General features: G+C 47.3%; 1 pseudogene; it reads right to left on the bottom strand.

The window, feature by feature from the left end:
- Window positions 1–285: 285 nt before the first annotated feature.
- Window positions 286–4,636, bottom strand: LOC148141479 (uncharacterized; annotated as a pseudogene).
- Window positions 4,637–10,230: the final 5,594 nt, after the last annotated feature.

Raw genomic sequence — 10,230 nt, 5'->3', positions numbered from 1 at the left:
CAATGAAATCCATCTGTAAATGTTCAAAAGGTTTTTGGAGTTGGGGGTGTACTGCCTGACTCATCTGTATTCCCCTCCCCACATTAATAGTAGCACAGATAACACAAGGCTCACAATATTTCTGGGAGTAATGAGTAAATCCCAAAGTGTACCAGTGTGCCAAAATACTGTTGTACGTCCCCCCTTTTGACACATGGTCCTTACCGTGTGTCAGTTTGGCATAGAATGGAAATAATGATGGTGGTAGACAGGGTTTACCATTGGAGCCACACCATACTCCTTCCCTCACGCTGCATCCTGCTTTCGTCCACTCACGCTTTTCTCCCGGTGTGGCCTGTGACTGTAACTCCCGTACATCTGTTGTTTGGGTACAAATTTTTATCATACACATGTTAATCTACTCAGATGGCGGCTGCTGGGATGCTGCTTTTGCTGCTGAGTCTGCCCTTGCATTGCCTTGGGAAATAAGATCATTATTTTCTCTGTGAGCTTCACACTTACACACAGCGATTGATTTAGACAACAGGACCCGCTTCCAGGAGGTCGGAAATCAGGTCGCGGTGTGTGATGGGCTTTCCGTGGAGATCAAGAAGCCCCTGTGTTTTCACAGGGTTCCAAAATCATGTACAACCCCGAATGCATATCTGCTATCGGTGTAAATATTCACTGTCCTTCCCTCAGCCAATTTACAGGCCTCAGTCAAGGTAATCAGCTCCGCTGCTGGCGCTGACAGATGAGAAGGGAGTGATCCCACTTTTACTACCTCATAGATAGTCACTACAGCATACCCAACACAATTCTGGCCTGTCTCCTTGCTCCTGAATGCTGACCCATGCACAAAAAATTCCATATCTGGATTCTGAAATGGTGAATCCTGCAAATCTGGTCTGTGGCTGCAAATGTCATTAGTTACAGCAACACAGTCCGTGTGGGTCTCCATCTCCTTCTTTGGGGAGAAGGTTAGCAGGGTTAAGGACATTACATCGCTTTATTTTAATGTTAGGCATCTCCAATAACACAGTATTGTATCGGAGCCAACGTTCTGCTGACATGTGCGGTCTTTTTCTCGGAAAGTAGTAAGGATACTGCTTGTGGGACCAGAAGGGTTAATTCATCGTAGCCGCCTATATCCCTGGTTGCTACAACAGCCTTTTCAGCTGCAGCCACAGCTCACAGGCATTGAGGCAATCCTGCTGCTACAGGGTCTAGTTTAGCTGAAAAATATGCTACCGGCCTCAATCTTCCCCCATGATGCTGCATCAGCACAGATGTCATGCAGTCACGCTTCTCATCTACCGTATGTACAAAAGGCTTGTTTGGGTTCGGAATTCCCAGCGTAGGTGTAGTTTGGAGCGCCCTTTTAAATTCAAAAAAGGCACTCTCGGCTTCTGGGGCCCACTGTAACGGACTCTGGTTCTGCAACCCTTTGCCATGGGCTATGTCACTTAGGGGCGCCTCAAGGGTTGCGTAATGTGCGATAAACATCCTACAGTAGGAGCACATGGCCAAAAAGGAGAGCAATTGTCTATTCGTATGAGGCTTTGGAATTTGCTGGATTGCTTGAACTCTGTCTGGACCAATAGCCTTCCCTTATTCAGATATTAGGTGACCTAAGAACTTCAACTGTTGTTGCACAAATTGTAGCTTTGCGATAGTGGCTTTGTGCCCTTCCAGCGCTAGATGGCAGAGCAACGCAAGGGTCTCCTTCCACATTGTTCCTTTGTTGGTGCCGATATCAAGCAATCATCTACATACTGCAGAAACACTGACCCCAGGGTTTGAACAAGAGCCTCCAGACTCCTGCGCAGCGCCCCATTACATATGGTGGGGGACTCACAGTAACCTCACGTGAAGGTATATCATTACCCTTTGAATGAAAAAACGAACCACAATTGATTATCTGGGTGCACCGGTATGCTAAAGAAGGTATTTGCTAAATACACAACAGAGAACCATTTCCTGTCCGGTGGAATTTGAGCCAGTACAGGGGTTGGGAACATTTGGGGCATGTGGAACAACAGCGTTATTTCTGCCTGCAGGTCTTGAACAAATCTCCATTCCTCCGGTTCACCAGGAATGTTTGCCTGTTTGACTGGATAAATGGGGGTTCTCACCGGTGAGTTTTCACAGGGGATTATCACTCCAGCCTTTAGGAGGGATTCAAAGACTGGAGTAATTCTTTTTGTGGCCTCGGGTTTTAACAGGTATTGTGCTCTGCAAGGACGATACTCAGACTTCGGGGTTATCCGTTAGGGTTAACAGCCCCGTATGAGCCCTACATTATGATTGTCCTTTGTCCAAAACTCAGTCGGGACCATTTTTAATTTTGGGTCCGTGACTTCTAACTTAGGGAAACGTTAGGCTACACTCCTTGGCTTCTCAGGGCTAGCGGGGGTTACCTGGACTGTCCTATCTGCCTGAGTTAGCCAGCTTAGTTTCTTCTTATATGTCCGCATATCTGCATTTAACCAGATACCCACTTCGTCCCTCGAGCGCCAACCTTTTGTTCTTTGTGCCTTTAGCACCCATGCTCCCAAATCCTGCCAACTGTTACTGGACACCTTCGCCAGTGACACGTCAGAGCAGAGCCTTCCACATCAAAAAGATAGGGTCTAGTTGACCGTCACAGATACTTTGGATAAGTTCATACTGACCGCACATCTGTGATCACTCCATTAAAATTCACACAATAACAGCTAATCTTGTTTTAACCAATCTCCTGAACCAATCCTTCTCATATGGTTCGTCAGGGCCATCACGGTGTATGTGTGCTGTGCAGTGCACCATGTCTCCAGCAAGAAATTCGGTGTTAGTAGGATTAACATGGTTGCTTGCTTCCAGGGTGAGTGAATCGCTCACTGAACGTATCGCTCTCTGGCTTAATCGCCACTTATACACATACATCAGGGGTCGTGGGTCATATTTTACAGCCTGCAATCTTCCTTTGAATTACCTGCAACCCCGTGGGAGTACTGACCAAATCCTACCCCAGTGTCCCTATGAAATCCCGACACATCAGATTTAAAGGACAAAATTCCGATTACAAGAAGGAAAATTGGAATGTTTCCCTGTTACTAGTTTTGCATAGTAGAGGTGCAGAAAATCTCTCCCGCATCATGACTCCGGATGCATCCATTGTGTTCAGGAACCTTTCACTCATCTTTATTTGTGTCGATTGTCTAAACTGGCTTAATTTAAGGACTGAGTGTGTTGCCCCTGTAGCTACCAAAAAGGTAACTGATGTACCTTCCACATATAACATAGTGGTGGGCATCGAATGATATGCATCATTGTGATATTGGATGTACTGTCCACAATTCGAAATCTCAGTGCTGAACATTGAGGTGTGATATGTTGCAGTGCGCGAAAGGTTAGTAGAAGAGATGAGCATAAGTGAATCTTCATTGTCAAGTGTAAGGGAAAGAGGCTTACCTGTACCTTGTGGGCTGTGCACCTCCACCTCAGCCTTCCCCTGACAGTCACCCTGCTGTCCCGCCTCCAAAACCGAGTGAGGCTGTCTGTGTGGGCACTGCCTCATCCAGTGGTCCATTGCTCTGCAAACAAAGCACCCGCCAGATCTACCTCTATCAGCGCCTTTTTTGCGACCTCTTCCTCTTCCGCGACCTCCCCCTCTGCCTCTCTCTCTTCCTGCAGTACCTCCCTCCAACAGCTGGGTGACCATTTGCATCAGAGTAAGCTGAGCTTTATGTGTTTGCTGTTCCATCTTTAGTTTCCGCTTATCCTTCTCTTGGGTAAGCAATATTTCAGCATGTATCGCATGTTGTTCTATCAAATTCAGCTTTCCCGTGTCCCAGGTAATAAATGTGTCTTTTACCTTTTTCGCTATTTCTTCCTTCATTCCAATGATGAAGCTGTTCCTCAGATGTGCCTCATACAGTGTGATTTCTGCCGTCGTTATGTCCTCATGTCGTCTCAGTGCACTGTGTGCGTTATGGACTTCAGTGAGGTGCGTAAGGTACTGGGACACTCTCTCACATTCCCATTGTTTTCACATTGCTGTTTTGGTCATATCCATTCGCACTGGGAATGCCTCCCTACAGGCGGTTGCCAGCGCTGCAACAAAAGCATTAAAGTCTCCTTTCTCTTCCCCTTGCGGGTTGGCTGCTCTGGCATGGACGTTTGCAGCTGGCCAGGTATACTTGTGTTTGGTGACATTGGCACCTGGTTTTCATCCCAGGAGACGTCTCATCTCATGTGACATGGGACAGAACTCAGTACAGAACTTTGTCACTTCTTATTAGCTCCAACCTCGCGTGGGTCAGGCAACTGCCCACAGGCACTTCCAGATCGCTCATGGTCAATGGCTGGTGGGCCAACACTGGGCGCCCTTCTGGACCTGCAACATCAACCATTGGGGCTTGCAGAACGACCTGGTTAGATGATCGTAGGCCAGTACCCCCACGGATTCATCATCCGTCGGGGGGTGATCACGGACAGGCCTTGGATGCCTTTCCATCTTGGAGTGGTCGTCCTTTTTTTGGCCTTCTTGCTTCGGTCTGTTGCGGGTATGGTGTGCTATCGGTGATCTAGCAGGCCCTGAGGCGGTGGCCGCTGACGTGGAACTTTCACCAGGCAGATCTCGTAGGGGGGGCGGCAGGTCTCGGAGGGCAGTCATCAAGGTCAGGGTCTGAAACAGATTTCAGACACTGTACAGCTTCGTTAGGTTGTTTCCCGCATGTGCACTGGTGTTTGTACGTGTATTTGGTCTGTCCTTTACTTGAGATTTCCTTTCTCTGATATCAGCCTCAGCCTTCCACGTACAAGAAGCACTCCAATTCATAGGTTCGATCTTTCCGTCCCTTTTCTCTTTCTCTCTCTCCTCCTACCTCAACCTTAATATTTCCAGCTGTCTTTTACTAAAACATTTTGGTTGACTATTCCAAATTTTGTGTGGACTCTCCCTTTGTTTGCTCTTGCCAGAACCCATTTTTAGTTTAACTGGAAAAGTATTCATCTCTCTCTCTCTCTCTCTCTCTCTCTCTCTGTCTCTCGCTCTAGTGGTACAGTTATCTATTCCCTTTTGACTTACTTTTACCTCTGGAGGTCCCCTCTCACACTGGGCACGTCCGCCTCAAGGCCTTGGTTTTCGTAAACCAAGAAACCACGTACCTGGTACGTCTTAGGCGAGTCCAACTCAGCCAGTAGTGGTTCCAAGTCTAAAGCCAGCCTTAACCTTGCTGTCTCTTAAACACTCTTGAGACAGCAATCCCCTTCCCTTGGGGTTTTACTCTAATACCACGTGAGAGTTCACTGAACCCTTTTCCTGCTGTATTTATTCTCTTAAAATGACTCTCTATGTAGGATTACGTAAACCACGACTATTACCCAACCTTAATTGATTTGAAATCCCGGCGCTAGGGCAATCCACAGATTTCCAGTCCTCTCACGCAAAAGGTCCAATTCAGCACTCGAGATGAAGTGAAAGACCTTCAAGGTGCTGGCACCTGCGCTTCCTGGGAATCTTCAGAATCTCATCCAGTCGCGGGGTCCCGGGTCGAGCCCCCAAGTTTAGTGTCAGAGAAATTAAATTGACTTGAAATAATAATTAGCAAGATGAAAACAAGGGTCTGTATTAAACATTTTACAAGATTGACCCATTACACTAAGTCAGATGCCTCAATGCAATGAGTACCCAAACATTTACACAGACACCTGCCTTATAGCGTTCCTTATCACACTCTCAAGGGCACAGACTGGGGAAACTCAAGTTGTTATCCTCTCATCCCCTGGTGCTGGACATAACAGTTATTCAGCTTTCGCTGAGTTCGACTTTCGCAAGGGCGAGTTGAATGCTTCCAGAAATCAAACAGAGATAAGCTAACTGCAACCCTTCATCAAAGCATCGTTTACAAAGCTCAGCACAGTATTGATTTAAACAAAGCATTCTCTTTAAACTTTATAGTAAATGGTAATTAATTTCACAGTATATGGATAATTAATTTCACAGTAAATCGATAATTTTCTATTATAGTCACAGTGTGTTCAGAGAGTCAGAGGGTGTCACAATGTGTCTCAGAGAGTTTCCCAGTGAGTCAGAGAGAGGCAGGGAATGTCATAGCGTGTCAGAGAGTGTCGCAGTGTGTCAGAGAATGTCACAGTGTGTCTCAAAGACAGTCAGAGATTGTCAAAGTGTATCAGAGAGTTGCACAGTATGTCCCAGACAGTGTCGGAGAGTGTCACAGTGGGACTCAGAGAGTGTCAGAGAGAGTCAGAGAGTGTCACAGTGTGTTACAGAGAGTGTCACAGTGGGTCTCTGAGAGATTCAGAGAGTGTCACAGTGTGTTACAGAGAGTGTCAAAGAGGGTCAGACAGTGTAACAGTGTGTCTCAGAGAGTGTCACAGTGTGTCTCAGGGAGTGTCAGAGAGAGTCAGGGAGTGTCACAGTCTGATAGAGAGTGTCACAGTAAGTCTCAGAGAGCATCAGAGGTTATCAGAGTGTCTTAGAGAGGGATACAGCGTGTGTCTGAGAGTGTCAGAAAGTGTCACGGTGTCTTAGAGAGTGTCGTAGTATGTCAGAGATTGTCATAGTGTGTCAGATAGAGGCAGAGAGTGTCACAATGTGTCAGAGAGTGTCACAGTGTGTCTCACAGAGTGTCAGAAAGTGTCAAGTGTCTCAATGGATGTCACAGTGTGTCAGGGATTGTCACAGTGTGTCAGAGAGAAAGTCAGACAGTGCTTAATACAGGGTAAATCAGTATCACAGTGTGTCACAGTCTGTCAGAGAGTGTCACAGTACGTTTTAGAGCGTGCCAGAGAGAGCCACAGTGTGTTTCAGAGAGTGTCACGGTGTGTCTCAGAGAGTGTCACAGTGCATCAGAGATTCTCACAGTGTCTCACGGTCAGTCAGAGAGTGTCAGAGAGTGTCACAGTGAGTCTCAGACAGTGTCAGTGAGAATCAGATAGTGTCACAGTCTGCCAGAGAGTGTCACAGTGTGTCTCAGAGATTTTCAGAGAGTGTCTCAGTGTGTCAGAGTCTGTCAGAGAGAGTCAGTGTGTCTCAGAGAGTGTCAGAGAGAGTCAGAGAATGTCACAGTATGCCTCTGAGAGTATCAGAGTGAGTCAGAGAGTGTCATAGTGTGTAACAGTCTGTCAGGGAGTGTTACAGCCTGCCTCAGAGAGTGTCAGAAAGTGTCACAGTTTGTCACAATCTGTCAGAGTGTCACAGTGTGTTGTGCTGTGCCTCAGAGAGGGTCAGAGAGAGTCTCAGAGAGTCAGATAGAGTCAGAAAGTGTCACAGTGTGTCTCAGAGAGTGTCACAGTGTGTCACAGTCTGTCAGAGAGTGTCACAGTGTGTTTCAGAGAGTGTCAGAGAGTGTCACAGTCGGTCTCAGAGAGGGTCAGAGTGTGTCACAGTGTGTCACAGCCAGTCAAAGAGTGTCACAGTCTGCCTCAGAGATGTCAGAGAAAGACAGAGAGTGTCACAGTTTGTCACAGTCTGTCAGAGAGTGTCACAGTGTGTTACAGAGTGTGTCAGAGAATGCCAGAGAGTGTCACAGTCAGTCTCAAAGCGGGTCAGAGTGTGTCACAGTGTGTAACAACCTGTCAAAGAGTGTCATAGTATGTCTCAGAGAGTGTCACAGTGTACTTCAGAGAATCAGAGAGTGTCACAGTGTGTCATACTGTGTCTCAGAGAGTGTCAGAGAGTGTCAGTGTTTGTCTCAGAGAATGTCACAGTCTGTCAGAGAGTGTTACAGAGTGACTCAGAGAGTGCCAGAGAGGGTCAGCAATTGTCTCAGGGAGGGGCACAGTCTGTCAAAGAGTGTTACAGTGTGTCTCAGAGAGTGACAGAGTGATTCAGAGAGTGTCATAGTGTGACTCAGAGAGTGTCAGAGAGTGACAGTGTCTCTGAGAATGTCACCATGTGACAGAGAGTGTCGTAGTGTGTCACAGTATGTTTCAGAGTGTGTCAGGGAGAGTCTGAGAATGTCATAATGTGTCATACTATATCTCAGAGAGTGTCAGAGAGTCAGAGAGTGTCTCACTCTGTATCAGAGCGTGTCAGAGAGAGTCAGAAAGTGTCACAGTGTCCCACAGAATGTCACATTCAGAGAGAGTCAGAAAGTGTCACAGTGTGTCTCAGAGTGAGTCAGAGAGTGTCACAGTGTGTCACAATCTGTCAGAGAGAGTTACAGTGTGTGTCAGAGAGTGTGAGAGAGAGTCAGAAAATGTCACAGTGTGTCACACTGTGTCTCAGAGAGTGACCGAGTGTCTCAGAGAGAGGCAGGGAGTGTCACAGTGTGTCTCAGAGAGTGTCACAGTGTGTCTCTGAGGGTCAGAGAGAGACAGACAGAATGTGTCACAGTGCATCTCAGAGAGGGTCACAGTGTCTCAGAGAATGTCACCGTGTGTCAGAGAGTGTCACAGTCGATCAGAGAGTGTCCTAGTGTGTCTCAGAGATTGTCACAGTGTGTTTCAGAGAGTGTCAGAGAGAGTCAGAGAGTGTCACAGTGTGTCTCAGAAAGTGTTGAAGTGAGTCAAACAGTGTCATAGTGTGTCTCAGAGTATCAGAGAGAGTCAGAGACTGTCACAGTGTGTCTCAGAGAATCAGAGAGTGTCACAGTCTGCCACAGTCTGTCAGGGATTGTCACAGTGTGCCTCAGAGCGTGTCAGAGAAAGTCAGAGAATGTCACAGTGTGTCATAGACTGTCAGAAAGTGTCACAGTTTGTCTCAGAGCATCGGAGAGAGTCGGAATTTGTTGCAGTGCGTCTCAGCAAGTTTCACAGTATGTCACAGTCTGTCAGAGAAAGTTACAGTGTATTTCAGAGTGTTTCAGAGAGAGTCAGAAAGTGACACAGTGTGTCATACTGTGTCTCCGAGACTGTCAGAGAGTGTCACAGTCCGTGAGAGAGTGTTGCAGTGTGTCTCAGAGATTGACAGAAGAAGTCAGAGTGTCACATCGTGCTTCAGTGTCAGAGAGCGTCACAGTCTGTCTCAGAGAGTGTCAGAGATAGACAGACAGTGTCATAGTGTGTCTCAGAGAGTGTCACAGTGTCTCACAGTGTGTCAGATAGCATCGCAGTCGGGCAGAGAGTGTCACAGTCTGTCAGAGAGTGTGACAGTGTGTTTCAGAGAATGTCAGAGAGAGTCAGAGGTGTCACAGTGTGTCTAAGTGAGTGTCAGAGTATGTCGCAGTATGTCACAGTCTATCAGAGATTGTCACAGTGTGTTTCAGAGCGAGTCGGAGAGTGTTACACTGTATCTCAGAGAGGGTCAGAGAGGGGCAGAGAGTGTCACAGTGTGTCTCAGAGAGTGTCACAGGGTGTCTCAGAGGGTCAGAGAGTGCCAGAAAGTGTCACCGTTTGTCTCAGAGAGTTTCACATTGTGTCACAGTCTGTCAGAGAAGGTTACAGTATATTTCAGTGTGAGTCAGAGAGTGTCAGAGAGTGTCAGTATTTGTCTCAGAGAGGGTCACAGTCTGTCAGAGGGTGTTACTGTGTGTCTCAGAGAGAGTCAAAAGTGTCACAGTGTGTCTCTGAGAGTGTCACAGTGTCTCAGAGAATGTCACCGTGTGTCAGAGAGTTTCACAGTGTGTCAGAGTGTCATAGTGTGTCAGAGTGTGTCATAGTGTGTCAGAGAGTGTCAGAGAGAGTCAGAGAGTGCCGCAGTCTGTCTCAGAGAGTGTCAGAGAGTCCACAGTGTGTCTCGGAGAGTGTCACAGTGTGTCAACGAGTGTCACAGTGTGTCTCAGAGTGAGTCAGGGAGTGTCACAGTGTGCCTCAGAGAGAGTCAGATAGAGTCAGAGTGTCTCACAGTGTGTCACCGTCTGTCAGAGAGTGTCACAGGGTGTCTCAGTGTGTTAGAGAGAGTCACAGAGTGTCACAGCATGTCTAAGAGAGTGTCACAGAGCATCAGAGAGTGTCACAGTCTGTCTCAGAGCGGGTCAGAGTGTGCCACAGTCTGTCAGAGAGTGTCACAGTGTTCCTCAGAGTGTCAGAGAAAGCCAGAGAATGTCACAATGTGTCATAGTCTGTCGGAGAGAGTCAGAGAGTGTCACAGTGTTCCTCAGAGAGTGTCAGAGAAAGTCAGAGAGTGTCACAGTGTGTCATAGTGTGTTAGAGAAGGTTATAGTGTATTTCCAAGTGTGTCAGAGAGAGTCTGAGAGTGTCACAGTGAGTCATACTGTGGCTCAGAGAGGGTCAGAGAGTGTCAGCATTTGTCTCAGAGAATGTCACAGTCTGTGAGAGAGTGCTACAGTCTGTCGCAGAGAG

The sequence above is a fragment of the Chiloscyllium plagiosum genome, unplaced genomic scaffold (assembly GCF_037043375.1).
Source record: "Chiloscyllium plagiosum isolate Xiang-an unplaced genomic scaffold, Cpla_swu_hap1 HiC_scaffold_33, whole genome shotgun sequence".
Classification (NCBI taxonomy): domain Eukaryota; kingdom Metazoa; phylum Chordata; class Chondrichthyes; order Orectolobiformes; family Hemiscylliidae; genus Chiloscyllium; species Chiloscyllium plagiosum.
Note: the sequence above shows the minus strand (reverse complement) of the source record. Positions and strands in the feature narration are given on the sequence as shown.